We start from the raw sequence: 20,245 nt of genomic DNA, 5'->3' as shown, positions 1-20,245 counted from the left end.
GTGTGATTTTTAGATCATTGTAAAATATATTAAAAAATATAATATATTATATCCATAAACAACTAAGCTATGAATCATGACGTACCTAGTATCTTATACGTCATAACTTATGAGGTAGTGTATATCCAGTTGCGCATGCAACCTATGCACAATATACATTCAAAATATAATTAAAAAAAAATAGTTTAAGTATACAATATACATAAAAAAAACTGAAAAAGCCCTTCATACGAAAAGTCTGTTTATTAGAGAAATTGAAGAAGGGTGGGGAAAGTGTAACGTCTGTGAGGCTATAAGTAAGAGGCTGCGCGGCGCCCGCGCAGAGCCTCCTCGGCCAGTTGTGTAGTGCGACTGTACCTTTTGTACCTTTACCTGTTGTACCTGGTGTACCTGGTGTACCTGGTGTACCTGACGCTGTACCTGTGTAGTGCGATCGTGAAAAGGTAGGTCAATAAGTCCATAAATTAAATGATTATTATCAATTGACAATTATTCAGGAAAATTCGTTATAAAAGAAAAGCTCAAGAGGTAGTTTTGAAATCGAAGCTAGGGTCAGAAAAACGGCCCACAAGCTTTGAAACTCAATTAAAAAGTACATTTTTAACTATTGTTAATAGAGTTAGGGATGTTTTAATTTCGCAGTGTGCAGGCTAGTTTAAGTTTCAGTTCCTAATTAAAAAATATAATATTATGCTTTCAGTTAAGGGAAGATTCCCGAAAAAACAATTTATATTTAGATATTTAAGCAAATATCTTCCTCAATAATAATAATTTAACTTATAAAGAAACTTTTTGCAATTCGCTGAAACATTTTCAAATTTTCATCAATTAATTTACATTTTATACATTTTCTACTTTTAGTGTCGCCAAAGATTTACATACTCTTGTCTATCTTTTACCTGCTCCTTACCTAAAATTGTATGTAATATGTTATGTATATTTATTCAGCGGCTTAATTGAATTGTTTCGGTAGGCGATTATGTGCATGTAGGTTATGAACGTACAACGATTAAGTAACACACACAGAAGGTGAAGGTAATCTCGTCGCGTGGTAATGATAATGAATATTCCGAGATCTACACTAATGAAAAGGAAAAGTTTAATTGATAACAAGTACGAGCTACTGGATTGATTTTGGTGGAATTTTGCATAAATTTTAGCTACTTACTAGGTTAGGTGTTGTTTAGATTTGAAGTCTAGAAGTGAGGGATCTACTAATCTACTCTTAAGAATGAATATTATTTATCCTGGCATGTAGAAACATAAATAAATACCGAACATGCCCTTTTAGGCAGTCGTGTAAGAAGCAATAGTAATCAAATCGTGAGAATCGCAGACACAATAGATATTCAATTGTAAAGGAGTGAGCACACTGAGACGGGCCGTGCCGGGGCTCATCGCAAAAATCCGCCTCTATACAATTTGTATGGAAGCGGATGCGCGTATCGCACACTGTGTCGGGGCGCAACGGATTTCCGCTTCCATACAAATTGTATGGAGGCGGATTTTTGCGATGAGCCCCGGCACGCTGAGCCCCGGCACGGCCCGTCTCAGTGTGCTCACTCCTTTATGCGGCACCCGCGTGCCACTTCGGAGTTGATGGGATATTAGTCACAAATATTGTTTTAAACTTGTTGTTATCCTATTTTAAAATAAGGATTTTGGTATTGACTACACTGACTGTACACATCTCACTAATAAAAATTTTCATGTAGCGTTACTCAAAATCCGGTGTCTGTGTCTGCTATGCGACTTTTTCAATGTTGCAGACAAAAACAAACATACCATAGAGACCATAGGTATATCTCATTCACTATGTAAATATTTTTATTATCAAGGCGCACAAAGACTAATGTAATTAAATCCGTCGCGCTGTGTCGGTTTTGATAGTAATTTTGATGGCTCTTTCACTAACGGTGGCTATTTAATTTGACCTAATGCTAGTAACGGTGAACTTGCTTCGAGCACTACAATACTTTCACGTGCTTCGGTGTGCCTAATTACTTTGTCACCGTATTTTGGCGACTATATTTTATGTCAATTCAATGTTAGCTACGATCGGTCGTAAGTCAAACCAGGGCCTCTATCATGAGCTCTTAAATTCATTCTTTTTACGTCCTTATCTGACAGTATAAGGACGTAAAGTGAATGGATTTAAGAGCTCATAATAGGGCCCCAGAGATAGATTGAATATTGGGAACGGCCGTTAGAATATTTAGAGTTCCTACTTCCTAGTAATTAGTGTTCGTTTCGATAAATTATATTATGATCATTAGTCATTACTAACTATCAAATCAGGCATACTGGCTACTATATTTCTATAATATGTAATTGATTGTACTGCATAGATATTTGACATCGTTGTTGTATAGTTTATTGTAAAACACAATTTACATGCACTTTTGAAATAAAGTTCCTTATCGCGCATTGCGAAAGGGGGCTAGACGGAAAGAGTTGTAACGACATGACACAAAAGTGTCGGTATATTACAAATACAGCAAAAATGCTATAGCTGTAAGACGTGCGGCAGCGCGTGTTTCTCTCTCTGTCTCTCCCTCTCTCCCCCTCTCTCTTTTTTTGAGTGTATACAGGTTTTTTGTACATAAGAAATAACTTCGTTCCACCCGGATGTCCCTTAACACCTCTCAAGTTTAATTTTACTATATTTAGTAATTATTAACAAACTAGATGACGCCCGCAACTCCGTTGCGCCAAAATTCGTTTATCGCGGGAGAACCGTACATTTTTCCGGGATAAAAAGTATCCTATGTCCTTTCCCGGGACTCAAAGTATCTTGATACCAAATTTCAGCAAAATCGGTTCAGCGGTTTAGGCGTGAAGAGGTAACAGACAGAGAGACAGACAGACTGACACACTTTCGCATTTATAATATTAGTATGGATTAGTGAATGACCGGTTTCAAAACCAATCAAATAATAATAGGAGATAGGTATCTATATACTTATTAATAATAATATAAAGCTGAAGAGTTTGTTCGTTTGTTTGAACGCGCTAATCTCAGGAACTACAGGTCAGATTTGCATAAATTCTTTCAGTGTTAGGTAGCCCATTTATCGAGTTCAATTGTAGCGAAATAACAGAGGAAAATGTGGAAAAAACGAGGAAAATTATATGAAATTGCTTATTATCTTAAGAACTACTGGAGCAATTTCTATGTTATTAACAAATTAATACACGTTAATACAGTTACGCGGGCACACATGACCACGTGAAATAACATAGGTTATTTTTTGCGGAAAAATTTACGGTTTCCGTGAAATTTCTAAGTTACGCGGGCGAAGCCGCGCGGAACATCTAGTAAGTTATAATAGAGTGGAAAAAGTGCACGTATATTGGGTTTTATTAGTGTTTACTTTATTTTTGGGATCAATAAATGCAGTCGCAATTCAAAACTGTAGTTAATTGGAACTGTAGTAGAGTTTCAAGCCTAAAATAAAAAAATAAATCGATTACTATATTATTTACATAAAAAAACGATTTTATAAGTAAAATCAATTCGTCGGTCGTAATCGATTTATATCCAATTGAAAATATTTCTAATCTATTTTAAATTTAACATGCAATATTTTGCGTCTTTACTTTTTAGTTTTTAGTCATAATATACTTATCTATCTTGTTCGCGCTGAAGGTCTAAAGGGGGGTGTGGGACCCAGAAAAAAAATGGGGGCGTTGTGTAGTGGCTTGGGGGTGATTTATTTCATCTGGATGCATTTTAAATTGAAACAAGGGGTGCACTAAAACATAATCTTTTCTCAAAGTGGGCAGTAGACAAAATAAGTTTGGGAACCCCTGATCGCGACTTTGATTGAATTTTTTCTCAGAGTGGGCAGTAGACAAAATAAGTTTGGGAACCCCTGATCTACCTGATACTTGGTATATCTATACATAGTTTTTGCAAAAACTTCTATTTATAATAGAATTCTTTGAGTTTTTGGTAGATCTAATTTCTTAGCATGCCTTCATAATAATACTTTGTTTTGTGGTAGGCTAACATTGAGCTTTTAATCATCAGCGCTGAATGAACCGCCGTCCGCCGTCCTCAAGGCCCTAGTGTCATCAACCTGCTCTTGAGCACTACTTGAGCAACACTTTCGGTTTCGAAGATGCGCGTATAGTGAGCACGCTCTAGATTCTAGGATTTGCTCTCTTGTCTGATATCTGCGACTACAATGTCGACTACAATGTTGATTCCTAGACAGTTGACAGACCTACGTCATTTGGCCGGGTTCTGTCCATTCAATGTTAGTCGCGATCTGTCGGCCGGCTACCTTATCACGTAAAAATAGCGATCAACAATCCACTAGCAATAATCGCGCGAGCGATTGCTGGGTGTCATGAATGTCACAAACAATGGTGTCATGTAATAGTGATCGATTGCAATCGTATTGTTTTGGCTGATACGTGATACGGAATTGCGATTTTGGAGCAATTATCGCGCAATAACTGCTATCGCATTGCTCTCGCAAGATACGTGATACGGGGGCGGGTTTGTCATAACGCGGCCAAAGGGCTTCGAACATTTTTGTATGGAGCCTGGCATATCTAGCCGCCGCCCTATAACATTTTTTGTTTGTATAAGTAAACTCTATCCAAATATACCACTTTTATCGTGCTCGGAAATTTTGAAAAAAAATCAAGATGGCCTATGCCACAAAGGTTCGTACCCCTTATGTGGGTGGGAATCAACTTCCTTGATAGTAGGGCTTCTTAGTAGGCAACTTCTTTGGGCGTAAAGATGTAACAGACAGATAGACACACTTTCGCATTTATAATATTAGTGTGGATTCTGGTTATTTTGGTACTAGATTAAAGCTTATGCCCGCGTCTTCACCTGCGCGGAATTGATATTGATACCCAAGAGTGTCAATACCCTGCATTTACGTGCACTTAAGCCCCTTTTGGGTGCAATTTTGAAAAATCATTTTTAGTGCCTTAAGGCGAGGATAAACCCCAATTTGTTATTCCGTGACTCCCGGTTTACCTAGTTCCAATATAATAACGAAGTGTTAAAAAATATGAGATATAAAGCACAATATTTAAAATACCTTAAACCATAAACATTTTAATAAAACGTAATACTTTGGCAGTAATTAATTTACAAACTCACCTCCGAAAAAACTCTATTTCATCGAAATATAAGTATTAACTAGGATAATTGTACATTTTATTTGAATAAATTGTTAGTAAATCTATATTAAAAATTCTTTAACCGAACAATTTTGTTTCTTAATATTTATTTCCAAAGATATTTAAAAAAAACATGAAAAATAGAGAAGATTCGCCCGAGAACCTATAGTTTTATGCTAAGCTAAAATGAATCTTATTGCGATGCATATACGCTTGGTCTTTGGTTGTGTGCAAGGTTATCGTTTTTGATTGAGATTAATCCCCGCCTTAATCATTAGAATATCTTATATATAAAATTCTCGTGTCACAATGCTAGGCCGCGTACTCCTCCGAAACGGCTTTACTGATTTTAACCAAATTTTATATGCATATTCAGTGGGTCTGAGAATCGGCTACTGGGTACTTTTTATATTGATAAGTGCATTAGTTGAATAAATAATAGTAAAATATTACAACTCGAGACTGACGGCGACTATTGTTTGTGCGACGGGATAGCGATGGACGTTGCCATGGTTGTCACCATGGCAACGTCCGTACTTATTTAGTCACTTAAATAAAATAAAACGGGCGAAATACTTTATATGGCAAAGAAACGTTTGCCGGGACAGCTAGTTATAACATAAGTTTTTAGTTCTTAGGTTTTGACCAGTGCGCTGATCAGTCAACCAGTAAGCTACCTAGCCTTTTGTATTATATATTTTGCTACTTCGTTACGAACAAAATCTAACCAACCATTAACTAATGAAACAACGCGTTAAAATGCATATTTCTAGTTAACAGAGTTTTTGTATACGGACTTACGAATTATTATGCACAATGCACATTAAATTTTACTTTGTACTTCTATGCATGTTAGTTTAATGGTCGAACTGCTACATTTAAAATGAATGTTGTGATTTAATTTGCACCGACATGATGATTTAAATAATTGTAACATATACATATTACCCAAACATTAGCATTTTTCATATTAATATTTAATTGTATTTTAGATTCCGGAGCTTTACAATTTGTATGGAATATAAGCAAGCATCTAAGATAAATTATATTGTTGTTTTTTAGCTATAAGTCAAAGTCATCGCACTGCGAACATTAAAATTAGTACATACTAAATAAAAATGATATTGTTTCCACCTTGTAAGCTTTAATAAAATATAATGCGGACTCTATTAATTGGTACATAGCTACTAATACAGCTAAGTATATAATTTGATCACGTGCAGATTATTTGTTTTTTTCGAGCTAACTTCCCAAAATGAATGTTTTATATTGGCTGCACCTGGTTATAAATTTGCAAAAAAATTGTATTCTAGTTATCTAGTTATCAGAAAATAGTTTCAAGTTAATATACTAGCAAGATGGGATCGACATTGCCACTTTGTGTGATAAAATTCCCTTTTTTTTAACATGGGGAAATGCTTTGCGCATCCCCGGCAAATTGGGGATATTGGCCGGGGCATGTGGGACTCCTGCGTAGTCTGCCCACTAAAACCCCATGGTGTTCCTCTCATCGCTTAAGGCAGAGTTGCGGGTACGATAGAATCTACCGCAACGTGATAAAATCCCTAATTAAATGAGAATAATTAAAAATGCAATTTAACAGTGCTTCCTAGGCACTTGTCCACAACAGAGGGGTTAGTGCGAGTTTTATTCGATCATACGCATCGAGCGCGTAAACGCGAATTTATATGGGATCAAAGCAGTATCCACGTTAGCCAGTAGATGGCGCTGCTTTGATCCCATATAAATTCGCGTTTACGTGCTCGATGCGTATGATCGAATAAAACTCGCACTAACCCCTCAGGAGGTGAAATGAATATTAACTTAAAGTATAAAATCTTGTCTACTAAAATGTGCCTCAAAAGTTCAAAAGTGTTTTTTAACTCTATATCACAGCGAAATGTTTGGTTTTTCGAAGAATTTTGTATGATGTTGTGAACAAAATTTATTATGTCGAAAATATTAGCAGGGGACAGTGTACTCAAAACTAGAGCAGAGGGCAATCAGATGGACAGTTTCCAAGGTTCATCTTATTAATTGTCCTTATACTCCGTCAATTATTTATTAATGTCACTCGTCTTACCTCCAAGAGTGCGACGGGACGGGACATAATTGCATTAATTATATTTTCTCAGTAGCGCTGTTGACTGGTCGAGGTATAGGGACCTATCAAAAATTCAATGCATAGGTTCCTTACAAAAGCAAGACTACTAAAACTTTACGTTATAAAGCTAAAGAGTTTGTTATTTTGTTTGTTCGAAAGCGCTAATTTCAGGAAGTACTGGTTCAAATCGGAAAATTGTTTCTGTGTTGGATAGTCCGTTTATTGAAGAATGCTTTTGGCCATATAACATCACGGTGCAACCAATAGGAGAAAGAATTATTTGAAAAGAAAATATTATTTGAACGTGCTATAATTTCACAAATTAGGTACCTACTGGGTCCATTTTTATGTTATATGTCACAAATATAGAGGGTCTACTTTTTTGTGGGAAAACTGACGGTTCCCACACCTTATTTACGCAGGTGTCGGTGTTTCCATAGAATTACTTTACTAACGACAACTAGAACCTTCTAGAACGAATTATAAGGTACTTCAAGCTTATATTGCTAAATGTGTGTTTACGAGCATTTTCTAGGACGAGCGCGGCGTTCGTCAAAACAAAATCGATTCCAAGCGCTGCAGACACAATACCTAATTATTTTCTATCGTTTTCCGAAACACAATGATAAATATGCGTTTCCAATCTTGTTAACTTTATTGCCGTTAAATATAACCGTATAAGCTTTATGCATTTAGGTATTAGCATTCCATTACTTTGTTTGAAGACATAATGGATAGTAATAAACACGTAATAGTTACAATATCTCGCTTTCATCCGCCGCGAAACTATAATCCTGCAAATAAATTAACTTTTAAGGAACTTTTAAGGATAATAAATGAATTACTTACAGTTTATAACTGTATCTTAAATAATATCTAGGAAATAAAAAGAGGTCAGTGAAAAAAGCGTAAGAAAACTTTTAAGCATTTTCATTTCATCCGTAAGTATTTAACTTACGATTTTTTTTTCTTCATAATATCTTAAATATTATGAAGAATTATAGGTACTATATTTTAATAAAACTATTGTTATTGAGAGTCGGTGCATCTCAATACTTCCGAAACAAACGAATCCTTGGCACTCATTTGGCTATTATCTAATTACAACCTCTTCGATTCCCACACCTATTGTTTTCTTCTCATTGTTCACCCGAAGGTCAAACAAAAAATTATCGTAAATGGGCATTATCCAAAAAAAATCACATGTACTTTTTATATATTTTTTCGTTAAAATAGGTTATTTTAAGAATATAAATTAAATAATTTTGAAATTTATTGACCAGTTTTTTCTCAATAAATTTTTAAAGTTTCGCTCTGACGTCATCATCGGCGGCCAGTAATTGACCTCTGCAGTATGTTTTTTCCTTTCAATCTTATTTATAATGGCTGGTTCGTCAAATGCAAGTTCTCATTATGTGAAAGCTGATACGAGAAGCTTACCAAAAGTTTGAAACATAATGTTGGTCGAATTTATTGCTAATTTAACGCCATTGAAGGTCAAACAAAGTTTAAACATATTTGTTCAAAAATATAAGTAACTAATGGGTATTTTTATACCTGAACTTATTCCTCGAAATGTTTTTGTAATGAGCAAAATTAAAAAAAAATGGACAATCCCCATTGTTCGATCTTAATATAATATTATAGGTGTTTATAATATGTTTTATTGTAATTACACATTTTTAAACATACTTACCACGTTCACACAATATAATTTTAATGATATTAATAATGATAAACACATAATATCTTTGCATTTTACGACGCAACTGTGCATTTTATACATTTCCTTGGTAGTTTTATCAACATAATCTATATTAGCTGCTTACATCTCATTTACATTATTTAATTTAATTTTTAGTGGCTGCGGTAGCCGGTAGCATTTCTAAAGTGTATCATCTTATATATAAAATTCTCGTGTCACAATGTTAGTCACCGTACTCCTCCGAAACGGCATTACTGATTTTTACCAAATTTTATATGCATATTCAGTACGTCTGAGAATCGGCTACTGGGTACTTTTTATATTGATAAGTGCATTTGTTGAATAAATAATAGTAAATTATTACAACTCGAGACTGTCCGCGACCATTGTTTGTGCGACGGGCTAGCGATGGACGTTGCTATGATAACATACTTATTTAGTCACTTCAATAAAATAATACGGGTGAAATAGGCACTTTATAATATGGCAAAGCAACGTTTGTCGGGACAGCTAGTAATATGTAATATATAAGTTTATACTTATTGTCAGATATTAAACTATATTGATTAGGCACTTACTTTGCTTTGAGTTTCTGCTTCTCGTTTACGTTACTAATATTTGCTTGCTTGCTTGAAATTGGATCATTGATTTATTATGTTAATAATATTTAAATAAACCGTTACATAGTATATTTGCTTGTGATCTCACGGTGTATGGCGGTGTATGGCGAACTATATAAATAAATATAAATATTTATAAATAAAGAAAAATTTAAAATCTATAGTACTAATATATTACAATTGGGAAGAGTTTGTTTGTTTGTTTGAACGCGCTAATCTCAGGAACTACTGGTCCGATTTGAAAAATTCTTTCAGCGTTAGATAGCCCATTTATCGAGGAAGGCTATATTTTATCGCGCTGAGACTAATAGGAGCGAAGAAATAAAGGAAAGTGTTGAAAAAACGGGAGAAATTATTTGAAATGGCTTATTTGAACGCGCTAATCTCAGAAACTACTGGTCCGATTTGTAAAATCCTTTCAGTGTTAGATAGCCTATTTATTGAGAAAGGCTATGGACTGTATCTTATCACGCTAAGATTAATGGGAGTGAAGAAATAGAGGAAAATGTGGAAAAATGGGGGAAATTATTTGAAAGGGCTCATTTGAACGCGCTAATATCAGGAGCTACTAGTAATAAATATATATTCAGCAGTAGACTCTTTCAATAACGTCACGCGCACGCAGTCTGGCATGTTTCTACTATGCCTGCAGGCTGCTAACGCGTTTTCCTCATGGATGCTGATGTAGGCTTGGTAACGAGACGAGCGCGCGGCAGCCGGCTCGTCATCCGCCGGGAGAAAGTAACACCTCATTGAAGATACTTAGAGGTCAGTCGCGGAACGGGTTCCACTACAGTTTTACTTTTCTTTCGTTGGAAGTAAAAGTTTGACATCACACTCGACGGTCAAGAGCGCTTGTATAATGTCAAAGCGCCCGAAGGAGGGAAATCTTTTGATACGTACAGTAAACGGACGGACCACCTGGTTTTAATAGCAGATAGAGTCGAAAATTATACTTGCCTGCGAGATCAGTGTAGTAGCGGTTGGAATTTAAGTAAAAGCCTGTAGGAAAATTAATGAGATAATTTAATATCACTACATAATAAGTATTATAAAACAAAGCCGCTTTTTTCCCTCATGTCCCTTTGTTCCCTTTAATCTTTATTAAAGGGAACTAGCACTAAAACACGCCAGCAACTCCGTTGCGCCAAACTTCGTTAAATGCGCGGTAACCGTACCGTACCGTATTTTTCCGGGATAAAAAGTATTCTATATTTATAATTTCCCGGGACTCAAAGTATCTCCATACCAAATTTCAGCCAAATTGGTTCTGTGGTTTGGGCATGAAGAGGTAACAGACAGATGGACAGATGATTTTCGCTTTTATAATATTAGTATGGATAGATAATAAATAAATTATCTCATTATACGAATGACGACCTATGAGGCTCAGTTGGTGGGCAGTGGGCTGTAGCTCAAGCCGGGAGTCGCGGGTTCGAATCCCGCCGACGGAACAAAAAGTTTTCAAAGTTCCTGGGTCATGGATGTGTATTAAAAATGTGTATACTTTTTAACCGACTTCCAAAAAGGAGGAGGACATTTTTTACTTTTTTTTACCTATTTATTTAACATTTTGTTGACGTGGACGAAGTCGCGGGTAACAGCTAGTATATAATATATTCTCATTAATTTCCCTACACAGTCTATCTGGTCAGGTTATATTTAGTCAGATAATAATGAATAAGCAATTTATTAGAAAACGTAACCAAATAAAGAAAACACTTGTGCCAAAAAAGAGGTCGCCATTGATGAAGATCGTAATGCTGCAATTATCCAAACAAGCACCGTTTTCTAAGTATTCATCTTAACTTTTTTAATTGTATCCAAAATAAGTAGTAGTTCAAGAGTATAATATTATTTATGTTGCTACCAAAAGAATGATGATATTATTATATTTTAAATAATGTGTTTTCTTTTTAACTCTTAAAGTCTCCAAAGTACTTTACGCCAAGATTTTAAACAATAAAGGCATGGCCCCGGAACACGTAGAATTTTCCCGACCTTCGGGACCAGCACGCTACCTTTGTGTGGGTCGTTGTACGGTAAAGTACTTACTACCTAACTAAATTCAATAGGCACTTACAGGCTACAGCCACCATCAGCTGTTGAGGCTTGCACCATGTTTGGCAATATGTTTATTCATTTTCCACATGCAATCTTCAGTGTTCCTTTTTTGATTTTTTAAAAAACGAAAATGTGTCAGTGCAAACGATTATTATTTTTTAACAAACCGACTTCCAAGGTCAAAACAATATTCTTAAAAATATAATCTAAAAAGTATTTTAAAAAATAATTCTTATTCTTCATTAGCGCCTTTTTCGAAATTCGACTAAGCCTCAACCACTTCTGTTCTCGATTTTCATTCGTTTGAAGTCGGTACCAGCCCAGAACTGAGATACTTGACATAGAACTGAGATACTGAACTTCTACTAGCTAAACGGTTACTTCTGGAAATCTGGAAAAAATCACGGGAGTAGAAAATATGCTGAATTTAAAAGGAAAAATATCACTGCAAGTAGACTTCATAATTTATTCAGTAATTCGATAAACTAAAAAAATGTTTTCGGCGAACTTTTCTTTTCGGATTTTTGGCTAATTAGTTGGCTTCTCAAGTACAGTAACAAGAAAATAGTGAGACCAAATAGAAACTTTTAAAACCTTAAACCACTCGAAGTAAGAGTGATGTTTATCTTTGAGTAGGTACACACTTCACTATTCGCTGACAGGAGAAAGCCGCTGTATTTAAGTCATATTAGAATTAAGCACTTGTTTTCTTAAGTTTTTCTCTTCATAGTTGAGAGGCCTGCCTCAACTTATTAGGTAGATAAAATAAAAACCGGCGAAGTGCGTGTGAGGCCACGCGCAATATAGGGTTCCGTAGTACCGCTAGTTTTTGATAATTCTTGTATAGTTATTGAATGTAAATTTATAAAGTGTTTTACACTATTAACAACATCAGCTCAGTTACGTTCAAAGGAATTTGAACGAAAATTTCCTTTATACTTCTCCGAATATAATTTGACAATTTTAATGACTTTATATACCATTTTGTCGGCGTCATTATGATATATATTCATGCCGAATTACAGCTTTGTAGGCATTATAGTCTCTGAGAAAAACCGCGGACTGACAGACGGACAGACAGACAGATGGACAGACAGACAGACGGACAGACAGATGGACGACGGACCCTTATAGTTTCGGTCTGTCCATCTACAGACCGAAACTATAAGGGTTCCTTGTTGACATACGGAACCTTAAAAAGGTATAGGACTCTACCTCGATTGAATAAATTTGTTGTTGGGTAAGGTTAGGTACAAGCCACAATGAAAGAGAAAAAAATACAAAAAAACGATCTAAGTTATTTAATAATATATTAAACTAGAAACTTGTATCGCTCCCCTTATTTATAAACTGTACCTTTTAACACCTTTTAACAACAATTTTTTCGAGACTAAAATCAGCCAAATCGGTTCAGCCATTCTCATTATTCGTTATAATTTTAGAAAAATATGCATGTAGTTTCATAATTAATTTAAGAAGTCACCTGCATACCTCATGAATCCCATTATCAAATTGCTACCTTGGTAATCGTAGCACCAAACTTAAATAAAAATACATAATTTAAATATTTAAAACAACAATATATAAAAATGTTCAAATCGCTTGACAAACTCAGAGTAGACAGAATGATAGAGTATACCGACTTAGAAGATGTTGAAATTTTTAAATTTGACGTATTATGACGAAAATCGTCGCTAGGGTTGTTAACTTGTTACCTACGAATTTAAAAATATGACATATTCGATGGACGTGTTCCTCTTTGGTCGTATTGTTGTTTGTGTTTTGGCACATTAAAATTGTCAGAATCCAATTTTGAAATCTTTATTTTAAATATTTAAAAATAAATTATATCAGCCAGCGCGAGGCACATTCCGTTTATAATCCTAGTGAAACCCGACGAATTTGACAGATATTGAAACCTGTCCGTCTCTTTGCAGTCGAACTACTGGTCGTTATGTCTATTGTGACAAACTAGAGTCTCGATCTATGAAAAGTACCAATGATAAGTACCAATGATAATTTTTAATAATAATATCTATGGACGTTTCACACCACGTCAGTCTGGCCCCGTACCTAAGGACTTGTGTTACAGGTACCAGACAACGGAAATATATTTAATACTTTTATACTATACATATATTTAAGATTGTTTATTATATCATACAAATATTTAATACACATCCAGACCCGGGAACATTGAAAACTTTTTGTTCCGTCGGCGGGATTCGAACCCGCGACCCCCGGCTTGAGCTACCGACGCGCTCACCACTGAGCCACAGAGGTCGTCGATAATTTTTAATGGTATTGATGATGATGTTGAATGTAATTTGCGTAGTAGCATAGATGCTATCCGTTCTTAAAACAACGCCGAAACTATCAAAATTGTATATATATAGAGTCAGGAGTTCTCTTCTCAAAATCTTATTCGTTGGTAGCATTTGCTTAGAATATACTTCTCACGAAACCGAAGTTACCACACAATTTTGAAGAGTTCCCTTGATTACTTATGGATCCTTCATCAGATCGCCACTTTTGTGAATGTAATACCAAATTGGGATGATACCCTATATACCAAAAGAAAAATTTTGAAAATCGGTTCACAAACAGCGGAATAATCGTTGAACATAAGAAAACGAACATAACACCTCCCCCATTTTGAAAGTCGGTTAAAATTGTAGCCTATGTGTTATTCGGTTTTTAATGAAACTTTACAATAATATAGATTATAATCTATATTATTGTAAAGTTTCATTAAAAACCGTTCAGTAGTTTTTGAGTCAAAGTGTAACAAACATCCAAACAAACTTTCGCCTTTATAATATTAGAAGGAAGTAGGATAAGTTGGATTTAAAACAAAGGTTAAACTTACTATCCTCATGATCTAGTTAATCACAGAATTTTTCATGTGTCAGGAGTCAGGACCGAGTGACCGCACATAATATATTTGTAGGGCTTGTTGCTATATTTATAGGCAGATCACAGATGGCGAGCGTACGTAGTTTGGTCGCGTTATGTCAAACTCAGGCGACAGAACTTGACAGACATTGAATTGACACTAACCGACCAAATGACGTAGGTCTGTTAACTGTCCATGAATCAATTTCGTCGATGGTACTTTACCTTACCACGGTAATAATTATAAAGATATTTTAATATATTAGAAAATCGCAGTAAAACTATAAAATTACATGACCATTACCACTCGCGGCGCCGCAAGATTTTCTTAATCGTTTGCCAATCTTCATGCATACAGCACTTTCATTTTCTGCGATTTTCTTTTCAAGATGTGTGTTTCGATACAGAAAGCGGGTTCTAGATTGTTCTAAGTTATTTAAATTAACATTTGTTTAGGAAAGTATATTTGTTTAGTAGAGTATCCTTCTTCATAATTATTATTACGTAGATTATTTATAATATCTTTCCCAGTTTCGTTTTAGTGTTTGTGAGGATGGAAATACAAAAAATCCAAAATAATTCTAGAATTAGTAACGTTATTTAATCGTAATTAGGGAATTAATAACTGAATAACGCATGTGGTATATTATGGAAGCTGTATTTGTTATCGAGAAATTGTAATTGAGATAATATTGATATTATGTTATTAGTTTATTATACAATTTTATTAGTTAATCTTATTCGTTTCCATTCGTAAATATATTAACAGTGTGCCTAATGCCTATAAATTATATGTTTGCAATAAATTTCTCTTTCTACATTCCTAATGGTAAACACAAAATATGTTGAAGTAAAAGAAATAAACTTTCTATTGATATGATAAGTGATAATAATAATGTGAACGGTTCCGTTGACAAGTGACAAATGGTATTGGTATTTGGTGGTATCCCCATAGTCCACACCCACACAGACGTACGAGGAATATGATAACGATAATATTATTTTTCACTGAATTGAAAACGTATAAGGATGAAGTGGATAACGAAGATTTTATAATATAAAGGCAATCATTTTTCAAATCAACTCATTTTTCCGCTTATAATTTGAATAAACCTTTCAACTTACTTCATCATCTAGCTAATATCTGGTTACACATGAAATCTACGTTTTTCATTTTAAATCATTTATCCCAGAGCCTCCATTTATGAAAAAAAACGAAAAATTTCAAATGTTAGTTTCCCACTTCATTCCATTTACATTTTGAAATATGAGAGAACAGGAAAATGTTCCACGGTTTTTCGCTTCTAATGTGAGTGTAAGTTTTTGTCACTTGGTGTGAAAAAGTCAAGTCCAATTAACAACAGTTTTTGCCTTCGGGACAAGAAATGGGTTTTGTTTTGTATTTGTCCAAAAAAAAAATGTTTTTTTTGGTCATGTTCGCGCCAAACTTTAGCGCGACGAATGTGGCAGTTGGCAACACTGCGCATGAGTCTGCGCTGTCAGCTGTCATACGTTTGACGCAAGTTCGACACAGTCCATTACCGGCGCGCGATCGTTACATACGAAAAATATCGGCTAGCCGTTCCCGTGATTCGCGATAAATCCTCGGCTCAGTGAAATAGAAGGTGACAGTGTCGTGTGACTACGAGCATCAGCATATCAGCCCTATCAGCCCATCTGCCCAGCTGTCTCAGCCACCAGGTAACCCCAGTTTCCTTTCTGCCCATCGTCGTAGTGTAGGGGTCCTCGCCCCTACATTTTCTGGTCCTTTCGAGCCGTCCAGTGACCTTTCTGGTCATTTCGAGCCATTCAGCACACACCCTGGTCCATAGCGAGCCTAGGAATATTTTTTTCACCCACCCGCTTTAATGCCCCGCCCGGCGAAAATTAAAAATACGGTTCACTCAGCTCATATTTCTGCCTAGTATTATTGAAATCCCATTTTATTACTAATATTCTATCGAATAAAGTAGCCTCCGCCCATTTTTTACCCCCTTACGGCAATATTTTTGCAAGTTTGCCAAATACGATTTTGTTCGTCCGCCATATTAAGTAATAATTTGCATAGGTAATTTAATCCCCTATCATCTTATTGTGTACTTGTAATCGCATTATTTTCAGCCCATATGTTGCGTCTATATTGCATTTAAATTAAATTCCCGAATATATTTCAGCCCAAACACCAATATAAAAATATCTTCAACATAATTCCGTCGGGTTGTAGGAACAAAGAAACTTTCATACATCACATAGTTTGTGCCTATTACATTAAGTGTTATTATTGTTCAGCTCATTGAAATATTTACAGTTGTTTTTGTTAACTTAGCACTTAGGTACTTCGACTTAATTACTCGCCTTATCGCGATCGATCTTTCGCCGCGCGCGCATACCTCAGCACCTCCGCTCCGATAGGAAACATCTGTTAATTGTTTTTAACTATTACAATAACAAGCGTCTTAGATATCGCGCTTAAACGTTTAATGTCTCCGCTCATTACATAATATTGCTGTTACCGAGTTATACTTGCGTTAGAATTCAGATATACTGACTCAGCACATTACTATAACACTTTATTATTTTTTTAACATAGTTTATTAACTACTTATATACATTTTTATCAGCTCGTTAAGGTTCCTTTACACTAGCATGCCTACTAAATCGCAAGCTGCCGTTTTCAGAGAGGCCGTCAAGGCTTTCAGTCGGCTCAAAGAAATTGCGACAGCACTTTCTAGTGGCGACTCCAAGGAGTCTTCTCAAACATTAAGAAAGGAATTTAATGCGCGATTCAAGGAAGTTTCCTATCAAAAAACAAGACTCGAGAAAATTTATCACGAGATCCTAGACGACCCAAACTTATCCCAAGATAACGAAAAACTATATACGTCCAATTACGACAGTGCGATTTCGGACTATTATTTTATTTTAACGGCGGCCGAAAATACACAAAGTACTTCGGAACTCCTCAGCTCACTTCTTCCGTTTTGCCTAAAATTGAGCTTCCGAAGTTTAATTCGTTGGTTGTAGAATGGCCTTCTTTTATTACGATTTTCCGTAGTCTGATGGACGACATGGCAACGTTGTCGGACGCGGTTAAATTACATTACCTGCTCTCATGCCTGTCGGGGGAGGCATTATCCATGGTTTCTCATTTAAAGATAACCAATGAGAATTATAGTGTTGCGCTCGACATACTAACACGTCGATATGAAAACCGTCGCGTGTTGATCGACAGGTTTGTCGATATTATACTCGGTCTGCCCAACATTCATATACGCTCGAGTATCCGAGCTACTTTTCTCACTCCGCTCATCTCAGCTCAAAGTGCATTAAAAAACTTAAACTTGCCTATGGACAGCAATTATGTTTTTGTTTCAATTGTAGTCCGTAAACTACAGGGGGAGCTCCGCACATTATTCGAGAGGAGATACGGCGCATCTGATGTCCTGCCCACTTTAGATAATTTAATCTCTTTTTTAGAAGAGCACGCGCGCTGCATCGAGACAGAATGTCCGACGCCAGCGCGCACTGAGTCTCAAGGTCAAGCGGGATCTTCCCGTCAACAACCCCCCTCCCCCCGCTCTCCGCGCAGTCTCCGCTTTAGACCCATCAGCCCCGCGTATCAGCGCTCGCCTTCAGCACATACCATGCGTACCCCGCATGTCAGCCCAGCTCCATCTCATTCTCGCCAACACTATGCACCCCCCTCTCCCCCCCGACAAGTTCAGCACGTATACTCAGCTCAAGCCAGTTTTAAATCTAAGTTTTACTGCCCATATTGTAGGTCCACAGAGCACAAATTAATAGCTTGTCCCAAGTATAACCATCAGCCCATTCAAGGACGTTGGGACTTTATCGAGTCAAAAGGTAGATGTCGTAAATGTTTAGGTCCGCACTACGAAAACGAATGTAGGTCGACTGGTGTCTGTAAGGATTGTGGTAGTCCTAATCATCACACTTCTCTTCATCGTCATGATGCACCACGCTCGCCAACATCATCAGCTCATTTACTTCCTGCTCACCTGCGCGCGCAGCCCCGTCGTCGTGATAATAATAATAATGCTCATACCTACACATCTAATACTAACCATACGATCGTTCATCATCAACCATCTACATCTCATCAGTCGCATTCATCTTCGCCTCATAATAATAATAATAACAAACAATGACTACCTACCATCACGGAGCATTCAGAGTTAGAAAATCAGCCCAATAATTTAAATAATAATTTTTCTCATCATAAATCCGCTCATAACTCAGCTCATAATTCAGCTCATAATGATTCCGCTCAAGTAAATACTACTCAGCATAATAATAACTCATTACAAACTCCCATATTATTACCTACAGTTGTTTTGAAAATTTCAGATAAATATGGTAACTATCATAAAGCACGCGCATTACTTGATTGTGGTAGTATGATTACTTTAATTACTCAACGCTTAGTAAAAACACTTAATTTACAACCGAAACATTGCTCATTAAAAATTACAGGCGTTGGAGATCAGCACATACAAAATTCTAAAGGTCATGTTTCGATTACTTTTCGGCCCACACGTAGTGACACGCCTTCTATCACAACTTTCGCTCATATTTTGAAGGATGTCACAGGTTACCTACCTATGCAAAAAATTCCCGATGTAGTACATGACTCGGAAAGTCAGCTTATTCCGTTAGCGGATAACAATTATCATACTCCTGCGCCCATCGATCTCATTTTAGGCTCAGATGTTTTGGGCCATGTGTTAGATGGTACTAAGGTGACTTTGGGCCCGGGGAAGCCCATAGCCTTCGGCACGATTTTTGATTTTGCACTCATAGGTCCCATTAAACAATTATATGATAATTCAGTAGTTCAAGTTAACTCCGCTCATATCGCTCATTTGACTCATTCCGCTCAATCCGCTCATTTTGTTCATTTTCATTCTCATCAAGATATAAATAAAAGTCTAGAACGATTCTGGGAGTCAGAAGAACCCCAGCCGCGTCCAACTCACTCAAACCCATTACATGAACAATGTGAAGACTTATTCCGCTCAACTACTACTCGTAACCGATCGGGACGTTATATCGTAACTCTTCCATTTTTATCGAATGCTCCGCAATTAGGTAGTACACATGCTATTGCTCTCCGTAGATTTCTTAACTTAGAAAAGCGATTACAATCCGACCATTCATTCCGCTCAAAATACATAGAATTTATGAACGAATACATAAACTTAGGCCACATGACACCTTGTCATCCTTCTACTTTTACCCATAAACCTCATTATTATATTCCTCATCATGGTATATTTAAATCAGGTACTGATAAACTCCGCACAGTATTCGATGGCAGTTGTAAGTCATCCAATGGTGTCAGCCTTAATGATTGCCTACATACAGGCCCCGCCCTTCAGCGTGATATTGTCGATATAATTCTGACATTCAGGACACATCGTGTAGTCTTTACCACAGATATAAAAATGATGTTTAGAAATATTATTATCAATCCAGATCAACGTCATTATCAGCTCATACTCTGGAGATCGTCTCCTGATCGACCTTTACTCACATATGCGCTCAACACTGTTACATACGGATTACGTTCAAGTCCTTATCATGCTATCCGCACATTATTACAACTAGCTGATGATGAAGGTCATCGCTATCCCCAAGCTGCTCATGTATTACGTAACTCCATATTCGTAGATGACATTCTCTGTGGTC

At 36.2% G+C, this 20,245-nt stretch overlaps 1 protein-coding gene across 1 annotated transcript in view; it reads left to right on the top strand.

Annotated features, from left to right (window-relative positions):
• Nucleotides 1–309: 309 nt before the first annotated feature.
• Nucleotides 310–20,245, top strand: part of LOC121740049 (acyl-CoA Delta-9 desaturase-like) — a 39,937-nt gene continuing 20,001 nt past the window's right edge. The window contains exon 1 of the mRNA XM_042132762.1: nt 310–443. The gene's annotated coding sequence lies outside the window, so the exon portion shown is untranslated. The remainder of the gene's footprint in view (nt 444–20,245) is intronic.

This window comes from Aricia agestis, chromosome 2 (genome assembly GCF_905147365.1).
Source record: "Aricia agestis chromosome 2, ilAriAges1.1, whole genome shotgun sequence".
NCBI classification, from domain to species: Eukaryota; Metazoa; Arthropoda; class Insecta; order Lepidoptera; family Lycaenidae; genus Aricia; species Aricia agestis.
Note: the sequence above shows the minus strand (reverse complement) of the source record. Positions and strands in the feature narration are given on the sequence as shown.